This window comes from Penaeus monodon, chromosome 10, assembly GCF_015228065.2.
Source record: "Penaeus monodon isolate SGIC_2016 chromosome 10, NSTDA_Pmon_1, whole genome shotgun sequence".
Lineage (NCBI taxonomy): Eukaryota > Metazoa > Arthropoda > Malacostraca > Decapoda > Penaeidae > Penaeus > Penaeus monodon.
The window spans coordinates 36050763-36064194 of NC_051395.1; positions in this window are offsets into that span (position 1 = coordinate 36050763).

The window sequence follows — 13432 nt, forward strand, 5'->3', positions numbered from 1 at the left end:
AGATGATATGTCAAAGCAATCAGTGAAGAAAGAGGGAAAAAGTATAACAATAAGAGATCTGACTTCCAAGCACACATATGAGTGTGCTTGTGCGTGCGTGCGTGCGTGTGTGTGTGTGTGTGTGTGTGTTGTGTGTGTGTGTGTGTGTGTGTGTGTGTGTGTGTGTCTCGCCGTGTGTGTTGCGTATGTAATACACTATATATATGTGGTATATGAGTTGCGTGTGTGTGTGTGTGGTGTAGTGTCGTGGTGTATATGTATATATATATATATATATATATATATTATATATATAATATATTATATATAATATATATATACATATATACTATACATATATCTATATGCTATGTATATATATATATATATATATGTAATATATATATATATATATATAATATATATATATAACACACAACGTGTGCATAGATTAATATATATTTCCCATATATTATATTATATATAATAATATATTATATATATATTATATATTATAATATACTATAATATTTTAATGTATTATATATAAAATTATATATATCATATACATAAATATTATATATATTATGCATTATATATAAATATATTGATAATATATTATTATCGTATATATCTATCAGAATTATATCATTTATTAACATATCGTATATCTATATATATACACGTACTATACATACCACACACACAACACACACAGTGAGGTGTGTGTGTGTGTGTGGTGTAGTGGTGTGTGTGTGTGTGTGGTGTGGCGCGGGGTGTATACAAGATTATGCATTTTCATAAATCATATAAATGATTACTTTATTTATATCATATAACTGTATAATATGCATATATATCATATATATATACATATATATATATATAAATATATATATATATATATATATATATATATTATATTATATGATCCCCATATATATGTATATATATATTATATTATATATATGTATATATCATATCTATATTATATATATATAAGATCATGTATAATATGCACACAATATATATGCATATAGATATATTATATATAATACAAATATATATACGCTGCACTATTAAATATATATATAAGATATATTATAGATATTAATATATACTAACATACAAATATATATACATATCTATAGTATATATATTATATAGATATATATATATAGATATATGCACAACTATATATATATATATAATATATATATATATATAATGTGAGTGTGTGTGTGTGTGTGTGTGTGTGTGTGTGCTGTGTTGGGTGGTGTTGTTGTTATGTTTATTTGTATATAGGATATAATGAATACATAAATACATTCATATATATATATTATATATATATTTGTCAAAAAAAAAAAATATAATATAATACATATACCCCCCTCCGATATTATACTATATATATATATCATATATCCACTATATATAGATATATACCACATGTATATGCAGTTATCGGTGTGTGTGTGTGTGTGTATGTTTGTGTGTGTGTGTGTGTCAGATATACATATTTATATATACATATATATGTTTATATGTTTATATGTGCATATATGCGTATATATATATATATATCATATATATATATAATATATATAATCCATTTACTTTATTTATATATTATATACTAATATATATATATATATATATATATTTATATATATATATATATGTGTTGTGTGTGTGTGTGTGAGTGGTGTGTGTGTGGGTGTGGGTGTGTGTGTGTTGTGTGGTGTGTGTGTGTGTGTGTTGCGATGTGTGTGTGTAATAGTATATATATCATATAATATATATATATATTAGATATATATATATTAATATATACTACATGTATATATATACATATATATATATATATATAATATTATTATAATATACCTATATCATTATATTATATACATTACCAAATAATTTATTATAATCTTATATATTATATATATATATATATATATATGTGTGTGTGGTGTGTGTGGTGTGTGTTGTGTGTGTGTGTGTGTGTACTATGGGATATATATATTTATATATATACCATATAAATACATATATGTGTGTTGTGTGTGTGTGTGCGGTGCGTGGCGTGCGTGTTGTGTGTGTTTGTGTGTGCGTGTGTGTGTGTGTGTGTGTGTGTGTGTTTATCTGTGTCTGTGTGTAGGCGTTTGTGTGTGTGTGTGTGTTTGTGTGTGAATGTGTGTATAATACATATTATATAATATATATATATATATATAATATATACTATATATGTGTGTGTGTTGTGTGGGTGTGCTGTGTGTGTGTGTGTGTGTGTGTAGTGTGTGTGTAAACCACACACCACACACACTATATTATATATATCGATCTACTATATATAACATATATATATATTATATATATATATATATATATATTTATATATATATACATTTATTTATTTATATATCTATTTATATAGTATAATATATATATTATATATATATATATATGTATATGCTGTATGTGTGTGGTGTGTGTGTGTTGGCCATATAAAACTATACATATATTATATAAACATATTTAAATTACACACACACACACAAACACACACAACACACACACACCCACACACACACACCCACCACCACACAAAACACACACACACACACACCCACACACACAAAAACACACACACACACACACAAACCACACACACACAAACACACACACACAAATACACACACAAACTCACACACACAAATACACACACAAACACACACACACACACAAACAAACACACACACACACATGGCAAGACATGGTTCCCATTCACTCTGGCAGCACGATTCATCTCTGTATTGTTCAGCGTCTGTCCGAGACAACGCGCCTCCTTCGCCGAGGTCGGACCCCAAGGCCACTCCTCAGCAGCCGGACAGGTTTCCCGCTTAAAAGGTATCCAACAGTTCAGCAGGTCTGTAGCGAGCCAAACACTTGAAACCGATCTGAGACTGCCACTGAACACTCCTGGGCCACTTCTCATGTTGGGATTCTCGAGATGAAAACACCTGCTGGTGAGGTCTCGGAATACGTCCTAGACTGAGGCGAAAGGCCTTAGTGTTGCAACCAACAATCTGTGGTCGGTTAGCAAGAACCCAACACTCCTAAAAATTCTACAGTCTGAAGGATCGTCACAGTTGAGTAGCCACAAGATTATGGTCAGATCTCTTTACCTACAAACGCCAGTATTGGAGTACCAAGTCCGCGGTTAACTCTCGTCTCTGTACCACAAACCCGCAATCCGCAGCTCTTGGATCTTGCAGAGTCTAAGAGGTATGAGCTATGATATTCCTCAGTACCAGAACCATTACGGGACCGATGCATAGCTCATATCCTTCCCTGTCCCCTGGGGACACAGATCCACTACAGAGTCAAGTTTGGCTTGTAGAACATCTCTTTTCTCTTCGAGCCCCCTTCCCCGTAGTAGGAGCGTAGGCCCGCCACAAAGCAGAATGCACTCGTCAACAGACTAGTAGTAGCTAGAAATCTCCCATTACTGGTCTCATCACTACCAGGCCGTCGACACCTCAGGGAGAGCAAGCGACGGCAAATCCTCAGCCTCCCTAGCTCCCCTGACAAACAAAGGAATCGTCATCCTCCGAGAGACTGAGGATGTTCCAGGCCGCACCACGGACAGTTCGCCGCAGATTGACCCCCCATTGGGCCTCCCGTCCGAGATGACGCCGCGACACAACATGACAAGCCCCCCAAGGGAGAAGACGTCGGGGCCAGGGTGGGGGCATCCCCCCATCACTAACCTCAGGTGCAGGATCCCTGAGAGACGCTTTGCCTGCACCTCCTATCATGCTCGGCATCCCGATCGGATACAGCCGCCTGGTCGGGGACGCCGAACCAGGGATCAGGAACCTCCGACCCGCAAATTCGGTGGCGGCGTCACCTCCTCCGGGATTGACTCGGACTCTTCTCTCCTTTCTTGGTTTGCCTGCTATTTTAGTTAGGGGCTGTGTCGACTCTCAGAACTCCCTGGGGCAGAATGCCCCGCTACCCCCGTTATATAGCTACCATCCAGGTATTTAAATAAATGTAGATTAACTCCAAGATATTTGTGATAGATCACCGCACAATAACTATTTATACACACACCACACACACACACACACAACACACACACACACACACAACCCACACACACATTATCTATATATATATACTATATACTATATATTTATGATATATATATATATACAGACATTACACATAATATATATATATATATATATATATTATGATTATATTATATATTATTATGTACATAATATAAGCCAAAGTTGCATATATATATACATACATATATACACACGATGTTTCTATATATGTATATAAATGCATATATAATATATTATACACAGCTAAACTATATAAGAATTAGCTACAGTATATATTACTTAGTATATATATATATATAATTATAGATATATATATAGGCATGTTGGATGGGTATATATAGATAATATTATTATATATATATATATAGATTATAGTATGATATATATATATGGATTTACATATATATACATACACATATTTATATATGTGTATATATGTATATGTAAGGTATATATAATATCATATATATCTATATATCCATATATATATATATATATGAGTGTGTGTTGTGTGGGGAGTGTATGTATGGGGTATATATGTATACACACGCGCACTCAGACACACACACACACCCACACACACCACACACATCACACACACATTTATATAGAGAATGATATAATAAAGATAGGAACATCTTATATATATAGACATACATATATTAAAAATATATATACATACTATATGTTGACAATATATATAATATGTATATATCATAATAGATATAATATATAATATAATATATATATATAAAGTATACACCCACATATATATATAATATATATATACACATATATATATAGACTATAATCTATATATTAATAATATATATGGCATATAACAATGTACACACACATGACACGCCACAACATACATATATATATATATCGTATATATATATTATATATATATATATATAGACTATAATATATATATAATACTTTTTTTTTTTTTTTTTTTTTTTTTTTTTTTTTAATTTATATACATTTATATATACGCACATATACACATATATACCATAATATTCTATATATATATTATATATGTATATATATATGAATGTTTATATACATTTATATATATACATATACATATTATATAATATTATTTATATACATTTATATTATATCCTATACAATATATATAAACTATAATATATATATATATATTATATTATATATATATATATATACATGCAGGAGTGTCTGTCCCCATGCGTTTGTTTCATTTGCAGGTAAACAAACCAACGCACTTATCCTTAGCTAATATCAAGAGATAAGCATGAATCTCATTTCAGCGCACCAAAAAACAGCATAAGAGCTAGACTAGATAATTCCATATTACAGGAAAGTCATGTTATGGTGAATAGGGACTGAACTCTGATAAATAATACGAGGAGACAAATACAGTTCGGGAGGGAAGTTTGCATGTACAATTTCATCAGTTCGGTAAGAATTATTTTTCGATATATCAAATATTCAGCTCGTGATTTATTAGCTCGATGGTCCTAGCGTTTCATAGCACAGAATAATAAGATACTGCGTCATTTACAGAAATACCATAAATATACAAATATAGTTGTCAAAATGGCAAGAAACAAAAGTTTCCTTATCGAGGCTATCAAAATAAAGCCAAATTAGGTGAAGCTATCCCATAAATATGCAAAATTCAAGGCTATCAACAACCAACACGATGAACAAGTAGACGTGTTCTTATAAAAATGAAAGTTTGAGCGAGAAATATATTAATATTTTACTTCAGGGCTTATCAATGCACACACCAACATAAACATTGTGAATCCAAGTAACGTCCAGCCACCTTACTTATTATTTTGAAATGAAAACATAAAACAAAATCTCATATATGTTCAATCAAAATTTAGTATGCAGACTACAATAATCATTGATATAGAAGCGGACGTTAGGCGAGAGAAGGAAACAAGGAACATTAAACACGAACGGAGGATGCATGAGTTACGGATCAAAGGTAGGATGGTATGAGTAACTGGAACAGGAAAACGCGGCCAAAGGTCACCAATACCCCTCAATACGTACGTACAGAATCATTAACATGAGATTAACATGAAATACGCTGGTCCACAAGATATTTTTATCGAAATTATGAGGCCAATAAATACCAAGAGAAACTCCAAAGATCCATTCAGGTGACTGGAACACCAATAGCTCTTAATCTGCAGTACGCCTCGTTTTTCAAAAGATTCACCAATTTAGTATATCTAAAAACACCACCTAACAAACTGGAGTAGCACGGGAAGAGGATCTAAAACATAAAGCACAATAACAACAAAACAATATAATTTCCAAATCACAACAAAACAAAACCCCTACAAAGACCAGCCACGACCAGCCGAAAAGGGGGGACGCTATTCTCAGCCACAACAGAGCAGTTTGCTTCCACAATTCAAAATAGTGTTAAAATATTATAGTTACATTTAATGGCACCAGTTGTATTAATCACAATTAATTTTCAAATACCATGACTATAACACATAAGTAATCCATTCACATCTGTTATGAGTCCACAAACAGAACCACAAAATAAGATGCAGGCAATTGGCCACTTTGTCATATATATATATATAAATAGATTATATATATAATATATATATATATATATATATATATTATAGATATATAGTAGATATATGTATAGTATATATGATCTATATATATATGTATATATATGTATATCTGTGTATATATAATCATCATCTATCATATTATTCAACAGATATTCTTTCCCCAGAAGGATATCAGGTCTCTCTCTTTCATTATTGAAGGTTGTTTGGCCGTACCACTCCTGTATGTTTGGATGCCCTTCCAAATCAACCGCGATTCTTGCACCCTCCCACCTCAGCCCACAGCGGCGACCATCCTTACAACTCCTGCGTTGACATTATTAAGGCGATATGTAAATATTGTTGTGCGCCGTCAGATCGGGCATCGAGCACCGGTCGAACTGCAGGCATTATTCGTAATTGGCGGCGGGGATTTGAACTCAGAACCATGGAGTATCGGAGTACAGGTGCCTATCCACTGGGCCTTCGCAGCGGTCACAACACACACACAAACACAAACACACACACCCACACCACACACACACACACACACGCACGCACTCGCACAGCCACACGCACACGAACCACGCACACGCACACGCACACACGCACGCACACCACAAACACACACACACACACACACACACACACCACATACCTGCACACACACACACACACACACACACACACCACACACACACACACGCACACACACACACACACAAGATATATATATTAATATCGATATATATATCTAATACTATAGATATACACTTATATATAGATATATATAATAAGAGAGAGAGTGCTTTTATAATTACGAGCACAGTTTTTATGTAGTGCTGAATAATATTTACTTTCGGCCTACATTCGAAAATGATGCATAATAAAATCCAATGATCTACATTGAGTCTTATATCATATATCACGTAACTTATTGGCTAATGCGATTCCCTTGGGGATTTACAACACACATCTGTAAATACTGTGGAACATTTGTTACGCGGGAACGAAGATTTTTACCGGTTCATGTGCATCTCATATATAATATCTAAAGTAAATGTGATGTCAATTGTAAAAGATCCATAACCTTTTTTAAATGTGCTGACGGACTATGCCATGTAAAACAACTTTCCCCGTTTTCTAAGTGCTTGGTGTTTCCTGTTTTTTTCTTATAAGCGACTTATTTTATATTTTCAGTTTTCCTTTGTTTCTTAGTTCACCTTTGGCAAACATTTTATATTAATAATTTTTTATATCATTTTTTATGTAATCAGGAAAATGTGATTTTACTTGCCAGTGTATTCTCTTTTTCATCAACTTTAACTGAAACGGGACTTTGTAAGATACATAAACCGAGAATACTTTTAACTTAAGTTGGCTTGGCTGAAATAGCAGAAGGAACCTGCTTGTAGTTCAGTCTCAGCAGAAGGAGCTGCAAGAGTTGTTGAAGTTAGGGTCTTTACTTGTAGTTTGAATAGTTTAGGTGCTAAGTCCAGGGTCCTAATGTTAGAAGTGTAACCGCTTGGTCGCTAGTTGCTCAACCCGGGTAACAAGCGAGGATCACCGCGAGTGGATGGCCGCCTTGCCAATTCGCCACGCTATGATCACGCGAGCAGACGATTGATTCGTCATTTGCCAGCAAGCCACGCCCATAGATCATGCGGGGGTGGCACTTGTGATCTGGTATTGCTTTTTCTGTGCTTTCTCCACCTTTTTGTATATATAAACTAACCTTGAAATGATTGTAACCACTATTTTTTACTTATCCTTCTCAGCTCTGAGGAAACTGCAGTTAGCCTACGGTTACATTGGTGACCCCGGACTTCGAACAACGGCATCCGCCCTCCTGCAACCACTTCGCCCCTTCAACCATGCCATCCGACGATACGTCAACCAACCCCTCCAGCCGCGGCAGCCGCAAGTCAAGCTCGGATTGCTAAGCCCTCCCTCCTCAGCTCATCCAGTTCACAAGCAGCCACCCTCTGCGACCAGAGACCTTCCTATACGCCTTTCTCGAGAAGGAAGGCTCTGGCAAGACTCCCCTCCAGCAAGCCGATGGCAACAGCGAGAAAGCTGGACTTGCTTCATCCCCACCGCCAGAGGAGATGGATGAAGCCGACCTCAATCTCCCAACCAAAGAACGGGATCTATCACCATATCAAGACATCAAGCCCTCCAGTGTTCTTCAAGTTTCGTCGGTTATCACTCGACAAAACACGCCGCGGCAAAGTAGACCTTCGAAGAGCTGGAGCGCCTGGGCATATGTCAAAAGGCGTCAAGTCCTTGGGCATCCCCTCTGCATCATAGTGGTTAAAAAAGGACGGCTCCCTTCGGTCCCCTGTGGTGACTACAGAGGGCTTCAAATAGGCTACAGAACCAGACCACTAGCACGCTGCCTATAAATCCGCCGATGTCCACTTCCTTCCTCCACAGATTTTTTCAAGCTGGACCGACTGAAGGGGTACTACCAAGTACCAATGCACCCAGGAAGACATCCCCAAACTGGCTGTCACCACGCCTTGGTACTTTCCACTCTTCAATATAGCGTTTGGTCTCAGAAAACGCCGGAGCACCTTTCAGCGGATGGTAGATGGTATCTGGGTGATTGATCCTTTCTGCGTCTGCTACATCGACGACATCCCTCAAATCTTATACTCCAACACAGGACATCTGCAACACACTCTCTGCAAGTTTGAGACCGCCCCCATGCAGAAGAGTGGCCTGGTACGTGCGTACAACAAGCGTGTTTCCGGCGTCAGAGAGACAAGGGACCTCCAAGAGTTCGGGGAATGGGTGAAAAATAATATCACCGCCTTCCGGCCCAAGCATCGCCATCCATCATGGAAGCCGGTACAGTGCAACTTGCAGGGAACAACCTACTGTACATGATGTGGACCCACCCTCAAGCAATGCTTTTCATAAGGCCAAGAAAAGCTCTCGCCGCGGAAGCCCACCTCGTTTTTTCCACCGCCGGGAAAGCTTCTCATCACCACGATGACAGCAACATCGCTATCACGGAGCTGTACTCGAGCAGGTAGTGGAGGACTCAGCCCCGCCTTTGCGGTTTCTTCAGCCGCAAATTACTGAAGGCCCCCGAAAAGAACTACTCAAACTTTTGATAGAGAGCTCCTCGCGTTCCTTCAAAGTGTCCGTCATTTCCGCCAATTTTCTTGAGGGGCACAACTTCACAGTTCAGACAGATCACATGCACTAGTCCACGACTCCACGAGGACAAACTGGCACATGGTCCCTCTGCCACGCGCTGTCAACTATCTGCCTATTCTCCAGTTCAAACCTGCACCATTGACATCTACAGCCGGCAGGAAAAAATCCTGTAACCGACGCCCAGAGTTCCCATCGACGAGTTTTTTCATTTTAGGGCTCGATTTACAACCAACTCGCTAAAGAGCAGCAACAGGAGCCTATGACGTCAGGCTAGCCGAACATCCATAATTCCCTCAAGTGTAAGGACATAACGAGGCACCTCTTTCACTTTGCAGATCTGGATGTCCCTGGGGAGCTATTAACCATGGCCTACACACCCGGAAGCTAATGGCATGGTGATAGCATTTCACGAACCCTGACAGGCTGCTATGACCTGTTCTCGATGTAGCCAAAAAAAAAACTCAATGTGTTTTCGCAACTTCCTTGGGTCCTTCTCGGCCTTGGAACGACTCCAAAGGAAGGGCTCGACGTCTTCCCAGCAGAGAATGGTTTTCGGCGACCCCCTCGTGGTTCCCGCGAATCTCTTCCAAGGAAGTCGACCCCTGCAAAAAGACCTACAGGTCCACCTTTGAAACACCACTACGTTTCCCAAAAGATCTACGACAACGAACGTAGGTTTACTCCACACCGGAGGCCCACAGGCCCTTCATTTGTCTAACGGGCAAACTCAGTAACGGCGTGTGTGGAATAGGAAACATCTCCCAGCATCAGAATTCACATCATTGTAATTATTGTACTCAGCATAAAGCTTTTGGCCAATCCAAACTCCTCGCTTTAGCGTAATCTTTGAGGTCTTTCTTTTACGATTGCCGTAAATGTGCAAAGTTGTTTATATGTACGACGCTGCAATAAAAACTTTCCTCTTCCACAGCGAAAACTGTGCAGATATGTTTTTCTTTTTGTTGTGAACAAATTTATAACATGTTGTGGAGTTACGTTTACAGTCAGAGTTAAAACATTTTATGACACACTTATGTAAATCTAATTAATAATAATAGTTCTTTATGTGTTCATCTTTTGACATGATGATTTTTAAAAAATCACTTCTTTTAAAAATATATATTGGATATTTAACCGTGCTCCTTTTTAAAGAACTTTACTTGGTATAGCATACAAATTGAATTATTTATGGAAATTCTTTTTAAGAGGTTCACATTTTTTCGAGAATTGACCGTAAAAACATAAACCTCGATTTCCCATCACACATGTCACAATATGTATAAACCTATTAGTTGTGTATTTTAATCACACTGTGGCAATAAATGCCTTTTGTTATACGCTATATTATATTGTATTATATATATATATATATATATATATATATATATATATATATATGTACATATATATATACATATACACACACATATATGTATATGCATACATATACATATGAATGTATATAATACACATATATACATATATATATATATATATATATATATATATATATATTTATATCTATATCTATATCTATATCTATATCTATATCTATATTTATATTTATACTTATATTTATATTTATATTCATATTTATATTGTTCGCTTGCCTTTATATACTTTCATCTATCTTTATTGCCATGTTATGTTCAACAAGACTTTGAATGGTGTACGTTAGATCAGATGTTTCAGTGGAGTAAATTGAATGATCAAATTATAGGATTAATTAGTGTTTTGAAATATCAAAGAGTGTAAGTGTCATGGAGTCATGGAATACAAAGTACTTTACTATAGTTTCTGTTTTTTTAAGGCACATGTCATGGAAAATGTATCACCTTTTGCCCTGAAACATGGTCATTTTTGTTTCTCATCCCTGGAATGTATACTCCCACAAACTCTTTACCTTCATATCAGAAAAGTAGTTTTTTCGGGAAAAAGATAATTATGCAGCGATCCTCGTAGTGCCCTTTGTATTCTCAACATGTATTATTAATGTAACAAATGAACCTCACCAAGATTGCCACTCCATAACCTTTTAACAATAACAATGAACAATATTAAGATAAATATTATAATTATTATTATTGTTATACTGCCAAATACTATTAAGGACTTATTAGTTACTAAAAAACTGTCAATTTGGACTATGGTAAGCCCAAGGGAGAGTAAGTGGAATGTTTACTAAACTGCCTCGTTGAATCTACTACTCTCTTTAACTAAAATTAGCAGTTATTGGTAAGGTAAGATACTGATTTTTTTTTGTCATATTTCTTTTCTTTTTTTTCTCTCTTTTTTTTCAATGCGTGTGTTCCTGATATGTTGCAAATTTACCTTAAACTTAATATTTGTATTTTCCTTCATTACTTCCACCCCATCCACTACAGTATATGTAGTATTTAGGCATGTTCTCCCTCCCTAAACTACTGATAATCAAATTTCCTCAAATGATAGCATCTATACGGGTTATCGTAATTCCGTAAACAAAACCAGATCAGGAAAAGGGGGGAAATATTCCCTGGAAAAGCTGTTTCCTGTAGTCGAAACACCGAAGCCTCCTTGAATGTTTTAGGTCCCAGGAGCTACATCGAAAGAATAATACGAGGTGTTTCCTCCCTCTCTTTTGGAATGGCCTTTTGCATTACACAGGACTATTGGCATTGTTTTATTGATTGCTGTCTAATTTTTCCGTTGAAATCCTAGTAATGGATGCACCAAGTATGTTACTGCTCGAGGGATTGCCGGTTTAAGTATTTGTTTATCTTTATGTAGTGGTTTACTCCTCCGAGACGGACTGGTGCGTGCTTACATGTACTGCATTAATAAAAGGTTTTTTAAAAAAAAAAAATTTTTAAAAAAAAAAAAAAACATATATATATATTATAATATATATATATATATATATATATATATTATATATATATATATAAGCAATGTAAACTTTTCTTGATGTAGCTATTACCTATAACATACCCTACACCCCCCCGTTCAGCAGTATATTTACTAAACCTATATGTTAGAAGTAACTTTTATTACATATAGTTACTACTCTCTGTAATCCATCTGAAGACCACAGATATACATTGGAGATTGCGATGAAAAGAATATTGGGAAATCGTTTAAAATATTTTTATCCAATTTTCATCTTTTCTCCTGTCTCATCTCTCTCTCTCTCTCTCTCTCTCTCTCTCTCTTTCTATAGATATATAGATATATCTATATATATAGAGATGATATGGAGAGACGGAAGAGATAGAGAGAGAGAGAGAGACGAGTGAGACTGAGAAAGATGAAAATATGATAAAAATATTTTAAACGATTTTCCCAATATTCTTTTCATCCGTAATCTCAAATGTATATCGTGGTTCTTCAGTGATTACAGGAGTAGTACTAATATGTAATAAAAGTTAACTACTAAACATATAGGTAGGTAAATATATGCTGAACTCTAGGGTTATGTAAGGTTGACATAGCTACATCAATAAAATGTTTAAATGCTTATATATATATATTATATATATATATATATATATATATTATTATATTAAATATATATATGTT